Raw genomic sequence first — 13,769 nt, 5'->3', positions numbered from 1 at the left:
ATGAGCTGTACTAAGGTGAGCATAAATACACTGTGGAAATAAATGGGTCATAGCAGTCAAACAAGATACTGGACATCGCTTTTATTATTTACTCAATTCTCCCAATGTGTCTCTTAGTAGATTCAACTATTTTTTTGACAGAAGTGGTCTTAACTGATAAAGTGATGAAAAATATTCAATAGTACAGTATATACAATATTCACAGCAGTTGAGGTGACATAAAGGGACATTTTCACATTGTATGCATGTACATCTAAGCTGCTGTATCAACAAACTACATAAAAGGGCTCACAGAGTTACAAACCTGAAAAGAAGTCACATAAAAATGAATTTTGTTCCCAGTCCTAAAAATTACAAAAACATTTTGAAAGTTCCCAAGGCTGTTAGACAGTTTTTTTTAAATATATACAGTATTAATACTTGTAACATCCAGTCAATATAAAGAAGGCCAGAACTGGTGATAAATGCCTTTAATGTCCGTCGGTGTCATTCATCAACGTAAGAGCTGAGCAAAAAACAAACAATAATTACAAACATGTTTTAACTGAGCAGCTCATTAATTTCCTTTCTTAACTTTATAGAATTTCATACATTTGCAATAAACATTTACATAACTGAAATATTTTGTATGTAACTGTACCAACCTTGTTCCCTAATTGACTGATGCCAAAACGCTGTTTTTGTCATGTTTGGGTGTTTTCCACGTGCTGTGTTGTTGTGTTTTTCCGTCTGCCATTCCCTCGTGTCTCCCCTTCCCTCACTAATTATTCAATCAGGTTCAGCTGCGGTCACAGGTGTCTTCACTCATCATCATCAGGCTATTTAAGCTGGCTCCTTGCAGGAAGCCAGCGCCAGATTATTGTTTCATCTCCATGGGTTTGTTCTCCAGTGTTTGCTCTTGCTCCTCGTACCTTTTTGGATATTTGTATTTACTCGTGTTTGTTAACCTCTCGTATTTTCTCCGTAGTTCCCGTTCCCGTCCCTCCTGCAACTCCGTCTTCCCCTGTTCGTCTCGTGTGTCCGATCTGGCTCATCTTCACGCGTGTTTAGGTTTAGGGTTGTTAGGTAGCACTAGTGTCACATTGATTATTGTATTGCACAAATTATTCACCCCGTGTCACGTATTAATAAATTGTTATTTGTTAAACGTTCCTTTGTCTCTGAGTCGTGCGCTTGGTTTCAAAGATTGTCTGAGTCACAACAGAATAATCTGGCCAAAAATGGAACCAGCCGACCCAGACGCAGAGAATAGTCTGCTGAGAAACGCCATAACTTCTCAGGGTATCATGTTAGGTAACCACGATCAGACTCTCCGGGGATTAGCTAACTCACTTAACGTGATCTCTGCTAGTTTAAATCGTGTGGAGAATCAGCTACTAGTGTCTCAGGTTTCCTCTGTCATGCCCACTAACCCTGTCGCTTCTGTCCCCAGTGTGGCGCAACCTCGTGAGCCATTCGTCCCGGCTCCTGAACGTTATTGTGGTAAACTAGGAGAATGTAAGTCTTTTCTTTTTTAATGCGCACTTGTGTTTGAGACCCAACCACTTACATATGCATCCGACAGAGCTAAAATCGCTTATGTATTGGGGTTACTCTCGGGCAGAGCGAGGGCATGGGGAACAGCTTTTTGGACGAACCCTCGTAATGATAATGTTCAGTTCCGGCTCTTCTCTGAAGCAATGGAGACAGTTTTTGATTACCCGGTGGCCAGCAAAGATTCTGGGAATCAAATACTTGGGTTACGTCAGGGTAACCATAGCGTTGCCGAATACTCGGTGGAGTTTCAGACGCTAGCCACCCAGTTGGGGTGGGATGATCAAGCCTTACAGGGGATCTTTTTAAAGGGGTTAAATGAGCCGGTAAAAGATGGACTTGTGGGTCGTGCTGAGACTAACTGTTTACAAGATCTTATCACTCTTTCCATTAAAATTGACAATCGTCTAAATGAGAGACAACGCGAAAGGAGTAGAGACAAGTTGCAGTTAGCTCAGCAATGGGGATTTCCGGGTGCTCAGGAGTCTGGGGCTCAATGTGCGGGTTTTCCTGCTCATAATGACCCACCGAGCAGTTCATATCATGTTGAGGAACCAATGCAATTGGGACGGAGTCGGTTGACGGCGACAGAGCGGAATAGACGATTTTCTTTGAGACTCTGTATTTATTGTGGGGAAGGAGGACATCGGCTAGTTAACTGCCCCAAACGGTTAAACTAGGATGCTCACCAGTTGCAGCAGGGGTGCTGGTGAGCAGAGCGGAGATAATTAAATCCCCTCAAAACCGTCTCAATTTAGAGGCTAGCATCCTCGTGAATGGGAAACCCTTTTCTTTACTTGCCTTAGTGGATTCAGGTGCTGACTCAAATTTTATCGACTCTGAGTTAGTTAGGCAGGCTGAGATTAGCTGTCGTTCCACTTCGGTTCCTCTTAAAGTGGACGCATTAAATGGTCAGTTACTAGCTCATGTCGATTCTGAGACACTACTGTTGTCGCTTACATTAGCTGGCAATCACAGAGAGAAAGGGGGTTTCCACGTCATGCCTTCCTCTCACGCTCCCATTGTGTTAGGTCTCCCCTGGCTGCAGCATCACAATCCGGACATTGACTGGTCCTCGGGTCGGATCACGGGTTGGAGTAATTTTTGCCATGCTAATTGTTTAAATTCTGCTGCACCTCTGGTAAAATCGCCTCCCAGTGCCTGCGTCGTTTCACCGACTGACTTATCTTCTGTTCCTCCGGTTCACCACAATCTCAGCGAGGTTTTTAGCAAAGAGAAGGCACAGACTCTGCCGCCTCACAGGCCCTATGATTGTGGGATTGATCTACATCCGGGTGCTCCCTTACCCTCGAGCAGGTTGTTTAATTTGTCCAAACCCGAAAAAGACGCTATGGAAAAATATATTAACGAGTCTCTCACTTCAGGGTTCATTCGACCATCGTCTTCACCTCTGGGTGCCGGTTTTTTCTTCGTGGACAAAAAAGACAAATCCCTGCGCCCTTGTATCGATTTTCGAGGTCTCAATAACATCACGGTAAAGAACAAATATCCATTACCTCTTATCAGTTCTGCTTTTGAACCTCTTCATGGTGCTACGGTGTTCACCAAACTGGACTTACGTAATGCGTACCATTTGGTTCGGATAAGGGAGGGGGATGAGTGGAAGACTGCTTTTAATACTCATCTCGGACATTTCGAATACCTGGTTATGCCATTTGGGTGGACGAATGCACCTGCGGTTTTTCAAAACCTCATCAATGATGTTCTCAGGGATTTTTTGGATCATTCAGTTTTTGTTTACCTCGACAATATTCTCATTTTCTCCAAGACCTTCGAGGAACATGTGGTCTTGGTCAGAAAAGTTCTTCAAAGACTGCTGGAGAACAGACTATTTGTGAAAGCCAAGAAATGTGTTTTCCATGCTGACTCTGTTTCTTTTCTGGGATACATTCTCGAAAGCGGACAAGTGAGGACGGATCCGGTGAAAGTCAAGGCGGTGCTGGACTGGGAGACCCCTACGTCACGTAAGCAACTGCAAAGATTCCTGGGATTCGCTAATTTTTACAGGAGGTTCATCAGGAACTATAGTCAAGTGGTTGCACCGCTCACGAAACTCACCTCACTTGCTGTCCCATTTGTTTGGTCGACGGATGCTGAGAGAGCATTTGTTGGTCTCAAGAGACGATTCGCATCAGCACTTATCCTGGTGCAACCTGACATTGCAAAGCAGTTTATCGTGGAGGTGGATGCGTCGGACATCGGAGTAGGGGCGGTGCTGTCTCAAAGAGACTCTAACGACAAAAAATTACATCCTTGTGCGTTCTTTTCACGCAAACTTTCCCCTGCGGAAAAGAACTATGATGTGGGTAACAAGGAGTTACTGGCGGTGAAGTTGGCGCTAGAGGAATGGCGCCACTGGTTGGAGGGAGCGGAAGTACCTTTTGTGGTCTGGTCGGATCACAAAAACTTGTCCTATATTCAAACGGCCAAGAGATTAAACTCGAGACAGGCTCGGTGGGCCTTGTTTTTCACTAGATTCCATTTCACAGTTACCTACCGCCCTGGTAGCAAAAATATATAACCTGATGCCCTTTCCAGGCAGTTTGTTAAAAATAGTAAAGACACTGAGTTACCTGACACCATTCTGCCTCCGTCATGCCTGGTGGCATCAGTTACGTGGGAGATCCAGTCGGTAGTTAGGGAGGCTCAAAAGGATCATCCGGACCCTGGGGGAGGTCCGCCTAATTGTTTGTTTGTTCCAGATGTGGTTCACTCACAGGTTCTGCAGTGGGGACATTCTTCTAGGATGGTGTGCCATCCTGGCATCACCAGAACCACGGACTTCTTAAAAAGACATTTCTGGTGGCCGTCCATGAACGAAGACGTCAAGGAGTTCGTCATGGCGTGTACGGTTTGTGCCCGGAGTAAAGCTTCTCATCGACCATCTGCGGGTCTTCTTCGACCTCTTCCGACACCAGGACGTCCTTGGTCGCATGTGGCGTTGGATTTCATCACGGGATTACCAGTTTCTGAAGGTAACACAGTTGTTCTTACGGTTGTTGATCGTTTTTCCAAATCTGCTCACTTTATCGCTCTTCCCAAATTGCCCTCTGCTTCCGAGACTGCCGAACTGATGACAACGCACGTCTTCCGGTTGCATGGCATTCCTCTAGACATTGTTTCTGATCGAGGACCCCAGTTTACGTCTCAAGTATGGAGGGCTTTCTGTCGAGCTTTGGGGGCTCAGGTGAGCCTTTCGTCCGGGTACCACCCGCAAACAAACGGACAGACAGAGAGGGCGAATCAGTGTGTGAGCAGAGACCGCACACCTGGAGCCAACATCTGGCATGGGTGGAGTATGCCCACAACTCGCTCACCTCATCGGCCACAGGTATGGCTCCGTTTATGTGTTCGTTGGGATACTTACCTCCGTTGTTTCCAAGTCAGGAGGAGGAGATTGCAGTACCCTCAGTCCAAAGCCACTTGCGGCGGATTCACAGGACATGGAAAGAGGCTCGTGCTGCGTTAATCAGGACGAAGGAACGCAACCAGAAAATGGCTGACCGACGGCGGATGCAGGCCCCGGTGTATGTTCCGGGGCAACAGGTTTGGCTTAATTCTAAAGACATTCCTTTGAACGTTGCTTCTAAGAAACTGGCTCCTCGATTCATCGGCCCATACGAGGTCGAAAAGGTCATTAACCCATCTGCTATTCGTCTCAGACTTCCTCCGGCTCTCAGGATTCATCCCACATTCCACGTTTCGCAACTCAAACCGTTCGTTACCAGTGATCTTAGCCCTCCGGCCGTCGCCCCTCCACCCACCCGGCTCATCGACGGTCATCCGGCTTTTACTGTGAACAAGATTTTGGACGTTCGACGGAGAGGTCGGGGGTTCCAGTTTTTAGTGGACTGGGTGGGGTACGGTCCGGAGGAAAGGAGCTGGATTTCCAGAGCTCTCATTCTGGACCATTCTGTCATCACAGACTTTTATTGGGACAACCCGGGTAAACCTGGTGGACCGCCAGGTGGCGGTCGTTAGGGGGGGGTACTGTCATGTTTGGGTGTTTTCCACGTGCTGTGTTGTTGTGTTTTTCCGTCTGTCATTCCCTCGTGTCTCCCCTTCCCTCACTAATTATTCAATCAGGTTCAGCTGCGGTCACAGGTGTTTTCACTCATCATCATCAGGCTATTTAAGCTGGCTCCTTGCAGGAAGCCAGCGCCAGATTATTGTTTCATCTCCATGGGTTTGTTCTCCAGTGTTTGCTCTTGCTCCTCGTACCTTTTTGGATATTTGTATTTACTCGTGTTTGTTAACCTCTCGTATTTTCTCCTTCTCCGTAGTTCCCGTTCCCGTCCCTCCTGCAACTCCGTCTTCCCCTGTTCGTCTCGTGTGTCCGATCTGGCTCATCTTCACGCGTGTTTAGGTTTAGGGTTGTTAGGTAGCACTAGTGTCACATTGATTATTGTATTGCACAAATTATTCACCCCGTGTCACGTATTAATAAATTGTTATTTGTTAAACGTTCCTTTGTCTCTGAGTCGTGCGCTTGGTTCCAAAGATTGTCTGAGTCACAACAGAATAATCTGGCCAAAAATGGAACCAGCCGACCCAGACGCAGAGAATAGTCTGCTGAGAAACGCCATAACTTCTCAGGGTATCATGTTAGGTAACCACGATCAGACTCTCCGGGGATTAGCTAACTCACTTAACGTGATCTCTGCTAGTTTAAATCGTGTGGAGAATCAGCTACTAGTGTCTCAGGTTTCCTCTGTCATGCCCACTAACCCTGTCGCTTCTGTCCCCAGTGTGGCGCAACCTCGTGAGCCATTCGTCCCGGCTCCTGAACGTTATTGTGGTAAACTAGGAGAATGTAAGTCTTTTCTTTTTCAATGCGAAATTGTGTTTGAGACCCAACCACTTACATATGCTTGTGCATATATGGTTCCAAAGATTGTCTGAGTCACAACAGTTTTCTTCAATGTTTCTGTACTCTTTAACTCCTTACTCTCTATCAACGTCTTTTTACTCTTCTTCGTTGCCTCTTCTTCGTGCGTTGTACCGCACTTCCGGTTAAAGGAAGCCTTCAAAATAAAAGCCCCAAAACTCCGCCATAGACGAAAACTAAAAGGAGTCAAATTATTGGCCTTTACAATACTGTATATATTTTTAAAAAAGTGATAACAACATTGCTTTGTGTTCAGCAGGATTTACACCAGTGTAACATTTGAAGCTCAAGTAATTCATTCTGTATTGTTTTACTGGTGTATTTTGCATTTTTAGCTTGATGTCCAGGCCTTTTTTATTGATGGGGTTATGGTTACCCGCTGTGCTATGTCTTCTGTGGCGTTTAGAACTAAAATTTCTGCTAATGTTTTGATGTAGTATTGGTTTTCAGCCACCTGCTTCTTTTTTTGCTCATCCATTAGTCCAAACATTGAGGTATTTTTATCCATAACTTTCTTGTTCTCTGTCCATGCAAACATTGAATTTACATGGCCTTCAGATCTGGCATGAGAACCGAAACCACTGTCTTTCATTGTAGCCTTTCTCCAGTTACAATCACCACCAAATGAGGTGAAAACAGTTCTTGGGGCATCGGGGAGGGAAAAATGCCTACAAGCAAAACAGTAAGCTGCATGTTTGGATTGTGAGTATTCTAACCAGGAATGAGATGTTTACCAGTTACTGTGGAAGCTTCTCCTTGCTCCTCCCTGGAGGGTCTGAGGGAAACTCTTGCATTGGCTGCACCGGCACCTCACACCTGGACTTGGATACGTCTAGAAGATGGAGGGGAGGAAAGATTTAAATGGCATTACATCTAAACTAATTACACAATATAGCAGATAGTGTGTATGTGTATGTATATATATATATATATATATATATATATATATATATATAAATATATATCAATATTGGAACTGTCATTGGTTAGTTATAACCATCCAAATGTGTTAACACTAACATTGTAGCCTTGGAGAGTGCTATTAGGTTCATTTCTTTATTTTGGAATTTATCCTGAGCAATAGATCAAAAATACATTGTACACAAAATATTCAGACTGACCCCATCTTATCACACTTACAAGTTTCCCCAATTATTCATATTCAAACAAACAAGAATATGTATATTTATTTCAAAAACTCTAAGCAATCTCTCTTTAAACACCTTAAAGCAAAATGTCCGTTTTGTCAGTAGTTTTTGTTATTCTTATCTAACTTAGCGGTAGAAATTTCCATACCATGTGGAACAGCTCGACTGGAGATGGTTGGTAAAGGTTCAGGCACTCTTCTTTTGTCTTTCACTGTCTGAGCCCTGCACGTTATCTTATCTCTGGCTTTCTCCCTCCTCATCTTGGTGATGCTCTCCCTCCTCCATAACTTCACCTCTGTGGTGTTCTCCCACCTCCTCCTGTCCCTGCTGGTCACCTTGGCTTTGTATTTTGTCTCTGTCATGTTTCTGTTGCTCTTCTCTTTCTCCTTCCACCTCATCTTTTCCACCCCAATACCTCAACATTTTATATTCTAATGTTTCTCCCATTTGCAAGTCCATCCATCCACCCATCCATTTTCTGCCGCTTATCTGGGGCCGGGTCACGGGGGCAGCAGTCTAAGCAGAGACACCCAGACTTCCCTCACCCCAGACACCTCCTCCAGCTCTTCCGGTGGGACCCCGAGGCGTTCCCAAGCCAGCCGAGAGACATAGTCTCTCCAGCGTGTCCTGGGTCTACCCCGAGGCCTCCTCCCGGAGGGACATGCCTGTCCTGGGGGCATCCAGACCAGATGCCCGAACCATCTCAACTGACTCCTCTCAACGTGAAGGAGCAACGGCTCTACTCCGAGCTCCTCCCTGGTGACCGAGCTCCTCACCCTATCTCTAAGGGTGCGCCCAGCCACCCTACGGAGGAAGCCCATTTTGGCCGCTTGTATCCGAGATCTCGTTCTTTCGGTCATGACCCAAAGCTCATGACCATAGGTGAGGGTAGGAACGAAGATCGACCGGTAAATTGAGAGCTTTGCCTTTTGGCTTAGCTCCTTCTTCACCACGACGGACCGATACAGTGACCGCATGACTGCAGCCGATCCGTCTGTTGATCTCACGCTCCATCTTCCCCCCACTCGTGAACAAGACCCCGAGATACTTAAACTCCTCCACCTGGGGTAAGGACTTACCACCAACCCGAAGAGGGCAAACCACATTTTTCCGGTCGAGAACCATGGCCTCAGATTTAGAGGTGCTGATCCTCATCCCAGCCGCCTCACACTCGGTAGCGAACTGCCCCAGTGCGCGCTGAAGGTCCGGGTTCGATGGAGCCAACAAGACCACATCATCTGCAAAAAGCAGAGACGAGATCCTGTGGTCCCCGAACCGGACCCCCTCTGGCCCCTGGCTGCGCCTAGAAAATCTGTCCATAAAAGTGATGAACAGAACTGGTGACAAAGGGCAGCCCTGCCGGAGGCCAACGCGGTGCGCGTTGGCCTCCGGCAGGGCTGCCGGGCTGCCGGGAACAGGTCCGACTTACTGCCGGCAGTGCGAACCATACTCCTGCTCCGGTCATACAAGGACCGGACCGCCCTTAGCAGAGGGCCCCAAACCCCATACTCACGAAGCACCCCCCACAGGGCGCCGCGAGGGACATGGTCGAATGCCTTCTCCAGATCCACAAAGCACATGTGGACTGGTTGGGCAAACTCCCATGAACCCTCGAGCACCCGCTGGAGAGTGTAGAGCTGGTCCAGTGTTCCACGGCCAGGACGAAAACCGCATTGTTCCTCTTGAATCCGAGGTTCGACTAACAGCCAGATCCTCCTCTCCAGTACCCTGGAATAGACTTTCCCAGGGAGGCTGAGGAGTGTGATTCCCCGGTAGTTGGAACACACCCTCCGGTCCCCCTTCTTGAAAAGAGGGACCACCACCCCGGTCTGCCAGTCCAGAAACCTCTGAACAGCCAATCAGAGTGATTCTTGATCAACCGTACCAACGCTAACTTGCTAAAGCAATGTGAATTCAAAGAGTAGGACAACAATAGTACTCTGTTGCAATCAATCAAAATGAATGTGCAAAGATTAAATGCCTGAATTTTTCTAATGGGCCTCTTGCAGAATCAAACTCATGATGTTCATAGATGTACAATAGTGGTGGCATCTAGTGACTTCTGGCCACATAGTGTCAATCAAAATGGAAAGATATTTTGCAAGAAATATAGCAAGAAATCAATGGCTTTACAGATTTATCTCGTATATTCTTCTTGTAAGAGGTACATTAAGCAGCTAAGGATAGATCCACACTGAGCACAGCCTAAGAAAGCACTTTATGCAAAGATATATGCTTTCTTTTTTTAAAGTATTAAAGCCCCAGTAAGATGAAGGGAGGAACCTGACAGGTTGACTTCTTTTTCCTTTTCTTTACGCTTGACTTAATTTGAGAACTTGAAAAATGATTTTTTTTTCTTGTGGCAATGTGAACATCGTGCATTTCATACAGACTTTTTTTTTTTGCAGTACTGTGCGCCTGTAGGCTGAGCAAGACGTCAGCTCTGAACTCTACCATAGGAAGCATTGATTCTGTCAATGTAATTACACAAGACAATGGTGAATTCAGGGTCTATCTCACTATTGCCTGAAGCTGCTTCTGTCAGCAGGAGCAGAGCCCAGTGTCTGTCTGGACTGTTGCCCTGACTTTAAATAAATTCAGTGTGGGCATGTGTGTGTGTGTGTGTGTGTGTGTGTGTGTGTGTGTGTGTGTGTGTGTGTGTGTGTGTGTGTGTGTGTGTGTGTGTGTGTGTGTGTGTGTGTGTGTGTGTGTGTGTGTGTGTGTGTGTGTGTGTGTGTATGTATGTGTGTGTGTGTGAGAGAGAGAGAGAGAAAATAGAGGGAGAGAAGAGCAAGACAGACAGACAGACAGACAAAGCCTATTCTCAAGGCTAATGAAAGAGGTTGACAGGCTTTTAACTCCTGTACTCTGGGGAGAAGGCTGAGCTCATGACAATTGCAGGTGTATAGTCACTGAGTGGACCAATCAGACCTTATTATCTCTGCAGGTGTGTATTTGTATTGCGGTGTGTAAAGTATAGTGTAATCAAAAATTGAGAGGCAAAAGTTCCATTTTGTATTCAGTTATTTTATCCAAATCAATGCAACGATGTATAAATATCACTTTTCTGATATGCTAATGTAGCAGTTTGATATGCCTCATCCCAGCTTATTATATGTGACATTTGCTCAGGTAGGAGTGACAGAAATGCTGATGCCATGTCCCGTTGGAATCCACCTGTTGCAGGATGTGCCATAACTTCACTGGTGGCAATGTATAAATGAGATGAGTTCCTTCTAATGGTTACTTTACACCGCTGCTTTGTCTGCGACATATGAATGTTTTTGTTTACTTCTGATGGTCACTTCACATAGAAACCTCATAATCAGTGTGTGAATGGGTATTAAGTAATACGCGGTGTAAAAGAATTGACTAGTCAGAAGAGAAAAGTACTATACAAGCTCAAGTTGTCAAGAACATCACGCATCAACAACAGCATCCTTACACTCCAAGGATGCTTTGAATCCATCGACTGGGATAACCTCTTAGCCCCGTCTGACGACACTAATGAGCATGTGGACACTGTTTCATCGTACGTACATCTCATTCTGTGTGGACAACATCATACCCTCCAAAACAGTCAAAGTCTTCCCCAACAATAAACCCCGGCTCACCAAACAGCTCAAGGAGATCCTCAACAAGAAGAAAAGGGTTTTCTTCACCGGCTCCGAAATGCAGAAAAAGGAGGTAAACAGAGAGGTCAAGCATGCCATAAAAACTACCAAGTTGAAGTACAAGAACAAAGTGTAGGAGAAAGTCACACAATTTAAACTACGCTCAGCTTGGCAGGGCCTTAAAAACATGGCTGCTGTGAACACTGCTGCCAACAACACAATCATCCAGGCTTAAGGCAGTAGCTCATCTCTTCCCAATGATCTCAACTAATGACTAACAAGACTCAAGAAGGTTAACACCACCCAGCTGCAAGAAACAGTGTATATGCTCAAGCCCAGCGACTCTGCAGCTCTCACCTTCAGCACAGAGGATGTGGTGAGAGCCCTCAGGACGACAGCTAACCAGACAATGTCAGTGGGCACATCCTGAGGCACTGTGAGCCAGGAGGCGTGTTTCAGACCCTGTTTCAGAGATCTATGGACAGCAGCTTTGGAAACACTCCACAGTTATCCCCATCCCCAAGAAACGCCCTGTCAAATCTCTGAATGACCTCAGGCCTGTGGCCCTCACCTCTCTTGTGATGAAGGCCATGGAGAGGATCATGAACAACACATCATCAGAGACACCGACTCCCAGATGGATCTGCTTCAATTTGCGTATCGCGCTGTCAGAAGCGTCGACAATACAAAAACATTCATAATATACATCGTCCACAAAAACCCGGAGCACCCCAACCCAGCCAGACTCCTATTTGCAGACTTCTCCACTGCATTCAACACCCTGCAGCCCCACATCCTGGCTGACAAACCTTTTTCATCTGGACGACCAGCTAATCCTGTGGATATTGGACTTTTTGACCAACAGATCACAGAGAGTTTTGGTCAACAAAACCTTCTCCAACCTCCAACACACCTCAACCAGCTCCACTCAGGGCTGTGTGCTCTCACCTCTGCTCTTCATCCTCTACGCCGATGACTGCAGAACCACACAGCCTAACTGTCATCTGGTGAGATACGCTGATGACACAGTTCTCAGGTCTCTGTTGTCAGGCCCCTCTCACCTCACCTTCAGGACCAGCTCTTCAGGAGTTTGTGGAGTAATGTGACAAAGCTCAATTCTTTTGGAGTTGGCAAGAACATCCTCTTGACTTACTACTACCAGTCTCCAGAACCGAAACCACTTGCAGAGCACGGTCAAAGTCTGCTCTAAGATCGTCAGAGTTCCTGTAAAGACACTCCCCTCACATACTCGCAGGACCCCTCACACACTCTCTTCACAGCGTTTGAGTGGCTCCCCTCCACCTTAACTGCTTAACATGGCCGTGGGAAGTGGGGGTGCTGGGGGTGCTGCAGCATCCCCTAGTGGCGGACACACGTAGGCTATTACATGTATTTTGGATTTTGATGTAATTATTTTTAGGCATAATCAACTCAAGTTCACAGAAGTTACGTTGTCAACGTCAGGTAGGCTAGTGGTTACAGACGACGAGTGAAGTAAAAAGGTTCCCCGCTTGCTCCATGTCCGGTCTATATGTGTCACAGTCCAAGATGTAGCATCATGTTTGACAAAGCTCCAGTAACAAACAAGAGCCATGTTTTCATAGACAGAAAAATTTATTGAGTTACATCTGTGCCTGCCCATCTCTGTGGCCTCCTCCGAGCGTACTTTGTCAGCCTTGCGTCTTTTGAAGACATGGGTACGCAGCACCATGACCCAGAAAAAACTCACAAACCTTTCACTGATACATGCCCACACAGACATTATGAACTCCCTGGACATTCGTCCCCTCATTAGAGATTTTATTTCCACGACCTCAGAGCGAACCTGGACATTTGGACACCTGTAACGAGGGCACCTTGTCTGCAGCTCAAAGTAAGATCATGGTGCCGCCGCTCACTTTCATATCTATGCCGTTTAACATCACACAATAGTATTTTTGCTAGGTGATGGGGATTGAAAGGGTTATTTTGATCGTGTGTTCTGGGCGTAATGGATGTGGAGAACTGTTTAATAACGTGTAAAGGTTGTCTGAGATTATTTATTTGTGCTGTGCATAAAATAACTTTGGAGCTAATAGAGTCATGTGTGACATAAATGTAGGTGCAGTGACTTGTGATTTATTTTTAAATAATTAAATGTATATATTATAAATGTATTATGAATAGGCCTATAGGCTCATAGGTTTTTTGTCCAAAAAAGAACCAAACATTTTCACAGCACCAACTGGTCAAAATAACTTCCATCGGCCCTGCCACTTAATGCTCTATTTGGTGCCGATACATTTATATTTATTTCCGGTTACTGCTTGTTGTTTACATCTGCACATGACTGTATATATCTATTTACATATTTAGCCGATCATGTCCCACTTATACCTTCTTATATACTCTTCTTTGATGTATTTAACGTAATTTATATTTTGGATTTATATTTTGACACTTCACTTTTTATCAACACTTCATTTTCTTTGTGTAATTTTAGTATACCTGCAGTGTTGTCCATTTGCTACTCTGTGAGTTTTATTGCAGTGAATGGAAATAGAGATGGGTTGATGTTTCCAGAGC

The 13,769-nt window shown here is 45.6% G+C and overlaps 2 long non-coding RNA genes across 2 annotated transcripts; both read left to right on the top strand.

The window, feature by feature from the left end:
- The first annotated feature begins 684 nt into the window (after positions 1–684).
- On the top strand, positions 685–1,151 carry LOC306828711. Its single transcript, XR_013779772.1, has 2 exons — positions 685–876; positions 968–1,151. It is a non-coding gene; the product is annotated as an uncharacterized lncRNA (long non-coding RNA).
- A 4,467-nt stretch (positions 1,152–5,618) lies between these two features.
- On the top strand, positions 5,619–6,021 carry LOC306828307. The gene is made up of 2 exons (XR_013779718.1): positions 5,619–5,865; positions 5,936–6,021. It is a non-coding gene; the product is annotated as an uncharacterized lncRNA (long non-coding RNA).
- Positions 6,022–13,769: the final 7,748 nt, after the last annotated feature.

This window comes from Symphodus melops, assembly GCF_947650265.1.
Source record: "Symphodus melops genome assembly, chromosome: 8".
NCBI lineage: Eukaryota > Metazoa > Chordata > Actinopteri > Labriformes > Labridae > Symphodus > Symphodus melops.
This window is presented reverse-complemented; position numbering and strand designations above follow the sequence as displayed.